Here is a 12,681-nt window from a genome sequence, read left to right as displayed (position 1 = left end):
CAGTACCTCATCAGAGAGTTGGAGTCGGCCCCAGTGGGATGAGTCTCTGTGGTTATCATACACCATCTAGTGGCTACAGCGGGTTAAAGGAGATGCAGCAGGCCACTGTGACCCAGCACCTCTCGGTCTTCACGTTGCAGTGTGGAGAGGTGCCTCCATTCATGGAAAAGGAATGAACAGAGCTGGTTGAGGATGCACTGCCGAGCCCAACATTACAGCCAGTTGCGGTATTATGTTCTGGGTTCCAGTTGTAGCTAAGAAAAAAATGTGGACGTGGCTGTAGAAAACAATTGTTTGGGAAATATTATAAATCACAATAATAGTTATTCACCATTAAGATAAAAGTACAGTTAGTCACCTAAACGATTCACAATTATTTATCAAATTTCTCATGCCATGCAATACCATGTGCTATTGAGATTATACTGAATTCATTTAGGACTCAAATACAGACATGAAAGGCATAAATTGTTGCTATAGACACAGTAATGATGTACATATAGGCACTCAGTGAGCATAACTCTCCTAACCCCTCAGCCTGATCACTGTAATCCTAATCTCAACATGGGTTTACAGAATTATAGGTCACCTCGAGTTCAAAGGGGCAAAGGTGATTGGGATACTGTATTAGTTGAGGAGAGGAATACAATGATTCAGTATAGTTTAATGGTGTACGCAGAATGTTGCCTACAGGTTCAAGGGGAATGGTATAAACATGTCAAATGAATGTTATATTTATCATTTCAGAGGTGTTGAGATATGAGATTCAGGTTGTCCAGTCTAGGTTGCTTTGAAGCATGATGTGTGAATTGAATGTGATCTCTAAAAAGGATACAGAGGAATTGAGATTTGAGCAGAATGTGGTTCACATTACAGAGACACGTTACAGAGATATATAAGAATGTGTGAAAGCAATGCACTCGCAATCCCCTCGTTTCACAAGCCTATTATCCAATTGAAAACTGATCCTCAGTGAACTCCCATTGTGTGCCTCTCTCAAAGAAGAAATGTACAAAATAGATCTCAAGTCTCAAAAGTGGAGGCTGTGGAGTTTGAGTTACAGATGTGACCATTTAAAAAATAAAAAAAATAAAAAATGTTTACTAAGAGTTCTTGCACAGAGACCCTGTGAGCCAGAAAGGCTCCACCTGTTTCATAACCTTGTTGAGGCTGGAGCACCGTTTTATCTGACTTCTCTGCCCTGAATGAAAATGTCTCAGTGTGACAATGTCAAACAGGGTATGCTAATGATTCATCCCTGTACAGTAAGCATTTCATGGTAAAAGAGCCCCCACTTGGTGGATCTCCTAATGGGTTGTGACTTCGGCTGTCAACGGCTCAGCTACGTGCTCTCTTCCTGTAATTTCCACCCATCTTCACTGTTCACCGATGTGCTTTCAATAAGACGCGTTTACAATAGTTTCTGTCAAACCAGGAAGGGGAAATCTATGGTGTTTGTAACAGCAGCCTCATAGAGTTTATGGATAAACTTTTATAGGAGAACCTCTGGCTGATAACTCAACAAACATATTCCCATTTTATGTCCCATTTATGTCACATACTGGGAGGAGAAGTAAAAAAGGTGTCACAGGACACCTCATTTTATAGCTGAGAAAAAGAAAACTCTGCACTACTATCAAAGGATTTATTTTAATCAGGCCGGAACCTCCATTCCATTTGTTCCTCTGACTGGTGATGCAATCCCTGCAGTCCAAAGCCCTCCAGTCATTAAATTGTTTTAACGTGACTGAAAGCACTTGTGCAAATAAACAGACAGTTACAGTGGATAGAAAGGTATCCCTGTGTCCACGCATGAACCAACAGTGACTAATTCCAAGTTGTGCCTTTTATCTTATTAATCCCATTGCAATGCAGTTTGCAGGTCTTAGAAAATACTTATGAATTACATCTAATAGGCTTCAAATCAAGTACTAATTAAAACTGCATTAACCTTAATGAATCTGAAAAATGGAGACCCCAATTTATTGGAGTTGTGTTTATACAACAGCTGGTTTCAATAATACATGACGCAACCTGCTCTTTGGGATGAACTCCTCTTCTTAATGTGAACCTTGTGTGTGTGCGTGTGTGTGTGTGTGTGTGTGTGTGTGTGTGTGTGTGTGTGTGTGTGTGTGTGCGTGCGTGTGTACGGTTTGTCCCTCCTCGTTATTACAAGCCTCGTTAGAGGTTAACTTAGCAACATTAAGGCATCTTTAGAATCAGGAAAACAGACGAAGCAGCATTGTGCCAATCAGCGTCACAGGTGTTCATAATTGTCTGACTAATTGCTTCATTACTTATTTTAAGGCCTGAGCCCCGTTGAGCACCGTCTGTGGTTCCATCACATCTGCATTTTGTGAAGCCCACTTCAGCTTCCATGGGAAGTCTCTCCAGAGTTTTAACATGTATCTGCTTGTTACCTTGATTTCCCACGAGGACATCCTTTATTTATTCGCTGATTCCAACTCAAACGCCTTTAATGGAAATTCCCATGGTGGTATATGAGCTATGGGCAATGTGCTTATGACAATTTGTTGTCGGCTATCTCATTAGTAATTGAGAGAAGAGTGTTGTAAAAAGACCACGTAAATGACGCCATTCAAGTCCTTGTTTTAGCCCTATTGTTTAGGGTGCAGTGTCCTAGCAGGCTGTAGGCTAATATTGGCAGATCTTTCATGACTGCTGTGAGTTACAGCCTCAGTCTGTTGCTGAGGGGACCCAGAAGAGACCTGCCATCCTAATGAATCAGGGAGCACAAATGAGTGGAGGACCTGGGGAAACACCGATTTTCTATCACTGAGGCATCAGCATAACCGCCAGCTAATCAGGGATCTGATTTCAACCTATGATATTATCTCGGTCATGTCAAGATGTGTGTAAATGACACAACAAAGCTACTCATTTGTCATCCTTTTGAACTAGAATGTCCATAGCTGTCAAAGTATGCTATTCCTTTATGGTCATTATATTTGGAAGTATGAACAGAGCAGAGGTCCTCAATATTAATGAGACATTGAACATGCTATAAACAGGAAGTACAGTGAGAAATCCCATCTCCTAGACCAATAGGACCCCCCCCCCCCCCCCCCCCCCTCCAGGCATATGCATACCCATGTGAAATTACTTGGGGGAAAAACTCATCCAACCCGAGGCACATTTTCCCACCCACATAGACAATGAGGCAGTTATGGATCCATGCTCACGTCTTCAAGTCTGGGCTTGTGCAGACCAATTATCTCCTAATCATCAATGGATGTGACCTGTGGCTTATGGCAGATGTTTGTCAAAGCCCTCATGTATCCGTCTGTATTTCAGAGGGATTTGAAGTGATGGCGGGAATGTCAAATCTATACTACCCTCTGACAGATCTGTCTCTCCCCAGCATGAAATGCTTCTGGTCAAATGTCAATCATGTAATCTTAAAATTCAAAATGACCATAGCGGCACAATGGCAACGGGTACAATGATGTCCACTTGAAATTCAGTCCCATGAAATGACATGAATCACAATAAGTGTTCTATATATCCTGCAAGCCATCAACTAATGAACTGCTGTGGATATTGCCTATCTCTAGCAGTTTGCATGTCAATGTTACTACAGTATTAGACCTATCATACAACAAGCCTCGTTCCTCTACGTATAGCCCCTTCTATCTATAGGTTATCAATAACAATAGTCAGATAATAATCATTTCCATGACCTTTTTCTTAAGAGATTGAACCGGGAGTTCATGTTTCAAAAACAGTAAACACATTCATCAAGACCTGAATGCAACACTTGAAAAGAAATGCGCGTAGGGGCTCACAAAGACAGGCCCCGTCCATATTTACATCATCTACACCATCCTCTGAAATAGTCCTTTCCAGAGGAAAGAGTTAATTCAATTACAAATCATTTGAAAGTAGAATATCTTTCTTCTCCTAGTCAGATGATGGTGGGCATGTCCAAACTTGATTCTCCCTGACAACACCGCTAATGGTTGTTCTAGTCACTCAGGCATGCTCAAGCCTTTAGAGGATTCAGGAGTGTCTCATGTAATGTCAACATTCTAGCCAAAACATGCTATACATGATTTAAATCAGGGATCAGATCATTACGATTATTGTTAGGTGGGGGATAATCGTGGTAGAGTCGTAAGGAAACATCAGACAGATTAGACTGAGGTACTGCGAAGTGGAGGGCAAGCGTATCGAAAAAAAGAAAAGTAGTTTGACTTTAAATATGTTGTATGAAATAATATTATGATCAGTAAGTCAAAGCATTGTCCGTGGTGCTCCTTCAACAATGGATATTTCAAAAACAAGTGGCGAAATATTTCATGTTCTCTGCAGCTTACGCGCAATAGACTTGGCATCAATACAATAGCTATGGGAAGTGATTTATTTTCTTAAAGCAATTAAATGCCTACTTGATCATTTTTCTGGGTAAATATTATGAGAATGTGGCAAACAAATTAAAAGAGCACTCCATGACTAAACCTATCCCTAGGATTGGGTTGAAACATTGCATTTATATGGAAGCCAAACCTTTTAATCTACATTGGCGGGGGAGGGAGGGAGGGAGGGAGGGTGGGGGGGGTGTTGAGGAAACAATTCTGAAATGTGCATTCTATTTATGTATGCAGACGATTATTAATTTCAATTTATGTAACCCCACTTACTCCCACAGTTTAATTAATGATGCTTGTTATCGGCTGTGTTTAAGAGGTAATGGACAATGTTGAATTTTGAGTGTTTACAGTGCTGGTGAAATAGCCTGCTTTACCCCCTTTGTAATGTATTGCCAGCGAGCAAGGAGATTAACAGTGTTTGTCATTCTTCCTGCAGCTATGTTATAATGCAAACCAAGGAGGGTAGTAGAGGGGGGAAAAGCGACAAGCGTACAACTTTGAGATGGTGACGAGATATATCTACCATGGTCAGAAGAACAGGCATCCCGCTCCATCACCTGATCCCACACCGCAATTCCTGTTCTAATTGGAGGGAGGCTTTGCGCCCGCTAGGTTCCCGCAAAAAAAAAAAAAACACAAGAGGAGGGATGGATTGTGAGAGGGGAGGAGGGAAAGAAGGAAGGGAAAGGAGAGGTGGGGAGAGTGTGAGGAAAACATGGCTGCGTCAAGGCCTTGCAAACATTCGCTGGGGACAAGCTCCGTGGTTGCTACATTGATCTATCATCTTTACCCATGAGAGATCATCATGATTCATCTCATCTCATCTCACTGCAATGTCCACTCCAGTGGACATGAAACCTGATTGGCCTCTGTAGTACCACCGTGTAGTCTCTTGACACCCAACTTGTCTTTACCACTGCTATGGAGCTGATCATATACTGTACAAGTACATTTCAGAAGATTTCATCAGACAGCACAAAAGTTATGGAAGGCAAAGGAAATAGACGGACAACACAATAGTGTACATTTACCAAGCAATTTTATTCCCCATCACTTACAGGAATGCAATAGATGCAGGATTGGAGGCCTATCAATCTGAGAATTAACATAATGCAAAGACAGTGCTGCTGGAATAAAGAACAGCTGGCAAAACAGGATTATTGAATAATCATAAATCACTTCACCAGGGCATAATCACATTATGACCCACTTAGCTCTTGAGTCCTGTATTTTATGGCTACTTTACAAAGAAGAACGAATCCTTTATATGACATTTTTCATTTATCCTGTCAAAATCGATTATTTTAACATTAACATCACGCAGAGCACACTATATCAATAACACCACGTCGTGAAAGTTGAGATCCTGTCAGTTTACGTCAGTTTACATCCTGTCAATTGACTGGATTGAGGGCACTTAGTCAATTTAGGGTTGAAAAGCATCTGAACAAAAGGCAAAATAAGACAAACGTGCTTCCCCAATGGTGCGACGACAAAACAATGGAACAATTTTACGACTGAATAAATCTGTAAGCGGTGTAACGTTTACATTGGATTTCTTCAGCAAAGAAAATCTAAATCTAAAGTACTGTTCTTCAACAGATTAAATTGAGTAAGCAATTAGAGTCATCTATTAAGGTTTATAACCCCACCTTATTCTTCAAAAAAGGCACACACACACTACATATTAGAAGAGGTAAATGGAAGGTCTAAGAAGCTATCCATATAGATAGCTCTATTCCCGTTTTTCATACTAAGAGATGGCAGTTTACCACCTTCCTCCTTTCAGACCTATGTAACACAAACACTATTACAAAGGCGAGCCTTTCTTGGCTTCAAAGTGTCTGTCTACTAAAAAGGATCAGACGGAGGCACTTGCTGCAGGTGCTCTGTTAGAATGTCGAAAGTGGATGCAACATAGGATGAGGCTTGGTACATATCCATATAGAGGTATTTTATAGCCATAAGGTGTAGTCTAAGGAAGAAAGAGTCAGAGGAACTTAGACTATACGGTTTATTCATAAAAAATTTAGCAAAAAAAGAAACGTCCTCTCGCTGTCAACTGCGTTTATTTTCAGCAAACTAAACATGTGTAAATATTTGTATAAATATTTGCTGTGAGATGTTACCCCACTCTTCCACCAAGGCACCCGCAAGTTCCCAGACATTTCTGAGGGGAATGGCCCTAGCCCTCACCCTCCAATCCAACAGGTCCCAGACGTGCTCAATGGGATTGAGATCCGGGTTCTTTGCTGGCCATGGCAGAACACAGACATTCCTGTCTTACAGGAAATCACGCACAGAACGAGCAGTATGGCTGGTGGCATTGTCATGCTGGTGGGTCGTGTCAGGATGAGCCTGCAGGAAGGGTACCACATGAGGGAGGAGGATGTCTTCCCTGTAACGCAAAGTGTTGAGGTTGCCTGCAATGACAACAAGCTCAGTCCGATGATACTGTGACACACCGCCCCAGACCATACCGACCCTCCACCTCCAAATCGTTCCCGATCCAGAGTACACGCCTCGGTGTAACGCTCATTCCTTTGACGATAAACGCGAATCCGACCATCACCCCTGGTGAGACAAAACCACGACTCCTCAGTGAAGAGCACTTTTTGTCAGTCCTGTCTGGTCCAGCAACGGTGAGTTTGTGCCCATAGGCAACGTTGTTGCCAGTGATGTCTGGTGAGGACCTGCCTTACAACATGCCTACAAGCCCTCAGTCCAGCCTCTCTCAGCCTATTGCGGACAGTCTGAGCACTGATGGAGGGATTGTGCGTTCCTGGTGAAACTTGGGTAGTTGTTGTTTCCATCCTGTACCTGTCCCACAGGTGTGATGTTCGGATGTACCGATCCTGTGCAGGTGTTGTTACACGTGGTCTGCCACTACGAGGACAATCAGCTGTCCATCCTGTCTCCCTGTAGCGCTGTCTTAGTCGTCTCACAGTACGGATATTGCAATTTATTGCCCTGGCCACATCTGCAGTTCTCATTGCTCCTTGCAGCATGCCTAAGGCACATTCATGAAGATGAGCAGGGACCCTGGGCATCTTTCTTTTGGTGTATTTCAGAGTCAGTAGAAAGGCCTCTTTAGTGTCCTAAGTTTTCATAACTGTGACCTTAATTGCCTACCATCTGTATGCTGTTAGTGTCTTAACGACCGTTCCACAGGTGCATGTTCATTAATTGTTTATGGTTCATTGAACAAGAATGGGAAACAGTGTTTAAACCTTTTACAATGAAGATCTGTGAAGTTATTTGAATTTTTACTAATTCTCTTTGAAAGACAGGGTCCTGAAAAAGTTTAGGTTGGCCAACCTTGTGCAAAATTAATCAATTCATCTAATCAGATTGTTGTTTGTTTACTGAGGTACGACTCATACAAAAAAATATATTTCAAAGTCATTTTATTACAATACTATTACGTATATATCATAAAAATAAAGCGCTATTTGCTGGTGGAATTGTTGCATAGAGCATTTTGATATATTGGACAGCTTATCATTTACAACAGGATACTTTGTGCATGCTAGCTGATCCTTTAAACTTCCCGTCATTACGCTAAAGCTTGTTAGCAATGGCTCCAGAAGCTACCTTCAACTTCTTTCAAACTGCATACAGAGACAAGAGGATGGTATCTATGAATTTATTGACAAAATGTCACACCATCCCTTGTTTATAAACTAGAAATATTAGAGGTCCAAGAATCAATCCCTGTGGAACGCCACATTTGATCTCGGAGGAAGTTTACTCTTTTGAAATTGACAGCTTGCATTCTTCCTTTTAGATTGCTGGAGAACCACAACAAGGACACAGCAATAAATCACTCACACTTATAGTATTAAGCTTTTGCAGTAAAAAATCATAATAAATGGTATCAAATGATATGGTAATACTATGTTACCAATGGTATTGTTAATTATGCTGCCACTTACACAAATTATTACATGGGACCTCCTCACTGGTTAGATCCAGTAAACTCCCTGGTGATAACTCCTTGCATTAACAATATAATACAGTACACTGATCCAGGAATAAGATAGACAATGCTTACCAAGGTCAAGGAAGCTCCCAAGCATAATTACTAATACGGCAAACACAAAGGCATTGTTATTGGACAAGTATAATGCCAGACATTACCAGAGCAAAACGGCAGTCTCTATCAGCGAACAGCCTAGGAAGACATAGGGCGGGCATCAATTTAGCCTACTTATCTAAAGTCTCTAATTACTTGGTTTATTTGATAAACAGAACAAGAAAAATCCTTAAATGATTCCGCAAGATCCAAAGGGGATTAATTTCTCACTCCTTGAAAAAACAAATCACGGGTAGAATCCCTTATTTCACTCTTTAATCACGCATTAATTAGGAGCAATAGGGGCACCAGTTACACTTGGCATTTTGGAAGATTGGGGGAGTAAAAAGCCTCTATTAGCCTCTCCAGAGGAAGAGGCAAAGACATCAGGCTAAGACAAAGGCTCCACAATCATACAGAACAGCAGGAAGTGAGGATTGGGGGAAAGAGGATCTGGGCTCATGAAAGTCCCACACAATGCTGATATTTCCTCAATGCAGAGCCACAGTAAAAACCATCAATGACACGGTCTAGAACACTGTTCTGTTAAGAATAACGAGCCCAAACTCCAGTGGATTATGCGCTGTCCAGCCATGATTAGAATGGTGAAGTTACGGCATGGCTTGGAATTGTATTTACATGGCAATTTCCAACCGTCCACTAGGGTCAACGTGGGTGCCTGGTACCATCCAGGGTGTTGGGGATGGGTTTGAGGATGAGTTTAAAATGTGAACTACGGCTCTGAGCATTGCAGGTTCAATCCCAGTGCTAGGCATTGTTGTGTAAAAAAAACAAAATAATGGTTTTTAACCCTATCCCTATCCCAAACCTCAACCCTAACCACTCCTAAACTTAAGTTTTGGTTTCAGTTTGACTGACAGCTAACAGATGGTTAAACACCCCGTAGTTAAAGGGGCAACACACTCTGTAATCTCTTTTGCCTGCAGTTATGTCAAATGTCTCCATATGCCTTGAAGGTTGCATTGAAAATATCTATTTGATTGTGTATATTATGGCCATCAAATGAAATGTATGAATTACTGACTTAATCAATTAATTGATTACCAGGTCACGGATTAGTGAAATGTCTACTCAAAACATAATTTCTGGTGCAGGAATGTGCGTTATGTTTTCTTGTTCCCTTCAATGACTTCACCTTGTGCCTCAATCAGCAACATGTACTTTGTAAATGTGCTCCTATTAGCAACTTGTATTGGAAAACAATGTGAGAGTGATCATCTACACCTCTGAAATCATTGTAAATGTGCTCCTATTAGCAACTTGTACTGGAAAACCATGTGAGAGTGATCATCTACACCACTGAAATTCACAAGAGCGTTAATATTATCTTCATTGCATATCGCGCTTGAATACCATATATCGTATACGATATATATGACTGTGGTATAGTATATCGTGATATATTCATTTATAAACTGGGTGGTTTGAGCCCTGAATGCTGGCTGGCTGACAGCCGTGGTATATCACGGGCATGACAAAACATTTTTTTTTACAGCTCAAATGACTATGGTAACCAGTTGATAATAGCAATAAGGCACCTCGGGGGTTTGTGGTATATGGCCAATATACCACGGCTAAGGTCTGCATCCAGCCATTCCTGCGTTACATTGTGCTGGACAGTCCTAGACAGTCCTTAGCCGTGGTATATTGGCCATATACCACACACCTTCTTGTGCCTTATTGCTTAAGTATATCGCATTTAAGCACATATTGCACTAAACTAGCGTTGATAGAGTTCATAATGGTGGCCACCCTTCTATTCAGCATTTACCCATCTTTTTTGTTTTACCACTGCACCCCTGAATACAGCGTTGTAGAGACGAATACCCAATCTAGACAGGGGAGAACAATGGAACGCTTTCCCCCCAACACCTGGCCAAGCTTCAAACGATAGATGTCTTTAGTGATGTCTGTTGACTTGTCATTAGAATCTTTATAGTTTGTTCCTTTACAAAATGAAGAATTGTAAGGGGCCGAGCGAAAGACCGAGGCTCTGAAGTGTGTTTTGAAATCATTATGCTCTCGCTCTGTTTTCTTGTTTCACCAGCTTCAATAGAGGGGTAGCTTTACAAGCAATCTTGGCCTTGTTTGTTTAAGGTAATTACTACTTGTCCTCCCATCCTTCCAGCCCAGATGATGCAAGAAAATGACTGTTCCTCTACTTCAATCAATGCTGAGAAAAGAAAAGGGAGAAAGGGGAACAGGAGAAAGCAGATGGGAGAGGGGTGTTACTGAGAGAGGGAAACTCTGTGAGAGACACACAGCTCCCTCCCTGCATGACAAGAAAGGGCACTGTCTCTGATTAATTAGCTGGAGTTGGTAATCAATTTAATAAGTCTGAAGTTGATGGTGAGAGGTCCCGTTTGGCGGGGCCTGGATAAGCTTAGCGCTCTGTTCGGGGGCCCTCTCTTTCTTCCACTGAGTAAACAAACGGTCTCTATTTACCTAAAGAGTTGTTTCTTTTTTCGCTGGGGTCTATTTTGCCCAAACTGCCTGAAAGCCTCACAACACTGCATAAGTCACTTCCAAACAAATTTAATTGCAGCCTTTTGAAACACGTACAGGGTGAAGGCACCTCTGGTCACTGGTCCTATAAAGGACGTTTTAGCATCTTAGTATTCAGTTCAGTTCTCTCCCAATCCAAACTCCAGATATGGTCAGTCTTTTTCACTCAGTCTGGATGGCAAATCTCATGAAAAGACTTTTGTCGGCTGAACATTGTAGGAAAACATCACTTCAATGATCTGCCACAAAGTCTTACACTGCCGCAGGCATAGCATTACACTTGATAGAACATATTAGGACTGTTATTTTCTTGTTGTAAAAAAAAAAAAAAATTGCCAATGTGTACTTTGGTATCTGCACTCATCATCGTAGATGGGTGTGATGTGGGCATGAAACATGTTCAGAAAGTCTAAGACCACCCAGGACAGCATTATCTCGTCCGTTTGAAGATGATTCATCTTCTCTCACGCTCGCTCTCTCTGTCTCTTTGTCTCTGCGCTGCATTTTCAAGCAGCAAACCTTGAAATGTCACAAAAGCAAGAGATGGGATGCAGGTCTCTACACCATTTAAGGGAGAAAAATAAACAATTTCTATAAACGTGACAACTTCTTCTAAATGAATGACTTTCAGACCAGTCGTGTTCAGACAGGACGTAATGCCATAAATCTGTCTTGCCTCCATACATTGAAATATTTTACAATGTGGGTTCTTGTCTTTATTTACAAAGTGTGTTGGTAGTGTACATTAACCCTACCATGTCTACTATGCCATGGGCACTTGCCATAAACGGAAATCAGTTTAAATGACATGTTATGTCCTACCCCCACGTGGTCTTATCTGACAGTTATGCAGGCGTTATGATGGAGAGCTCAAACCATTTTATATTTTAAATAAAAACATCCAAGAAAATCTAACAAAAAAAGGATAGAGTGAAAGATATACTTATATTGCTTGTACTACTTTGTGTTCGTTTGAAAAAGTTGTTTATGACATGGTACAGCAGTTGGTTCCAAATCAAACTCACAGCCCCTGATAAGGGCCTGCCACATAACCCATGCAGTTAATGATAGTCCGTTGTTACAACACAAAGCCAGTCAAGTAGCTGATAGTGCACAGAAATTATTTAAGCAGTGTTAAGTGGCCTATTGTCATTCAAATGATAAATATGCTTGGCAGAGGTTTTAGAATGGCTTTTACAAAGCACCGCTATTGTTTGTGTCGAGACAAGGTTTTCGGAAGTCAGAATTGAGGGAATTACTTTGGAGAGTTTCACGAAGTTCCTTGGGGTTTGAAGACAAATTGGCTCCACGCTCATTAGGCCTTCCCTAACAGTCAGACGAGCCTTAAACATCACAACCTTCTGCCTTGACTACAACAGCAAGGACAGGAGTGTCACAAAGCTGCAGACGAGAGTGACGAATGGCTCAATGAAGCACTACATTTTGCACACATTTATTTTCTCCAAGCAGTTCAAGACTACCACAATAGGAACATTTACTTGTGTGTACATTACATCAATGCTAAGCTAACACGTTTAGGTACACGTTAGCCTCTAATTTATAGGTTATAAGTATGTATATAAGCAGCTTATAAGGCATTTATGATGTCTTACTAACCATATATTAGGCCTTAACTAAGTGATTTGTTAGTCAAACACTAGAAGTCATGTAGTACTGGCCAATCCTTAA

The sequence above is a fragment of the Oncorhynchus mykiss genome, chromosome 1 (genome assembly GCF_057628025.1).
Source record: "Oncorhynchus mykiss isolate SJ-2025 chromosome 1, ASM5762802v1, whole genome shotgun sequence".
Taxonomy (NCBI): Eukaryota; Metazoa; Chordata; class Actinopteri; order Salmoniformes; family Salmonidae; genus Oncorhynchus; species Oncorhynchus mykiss.
The sequence above is the reverse complement of the archived record's forward strand: the minus strand, read 5'-3'. Positions refer to the sequence as shown.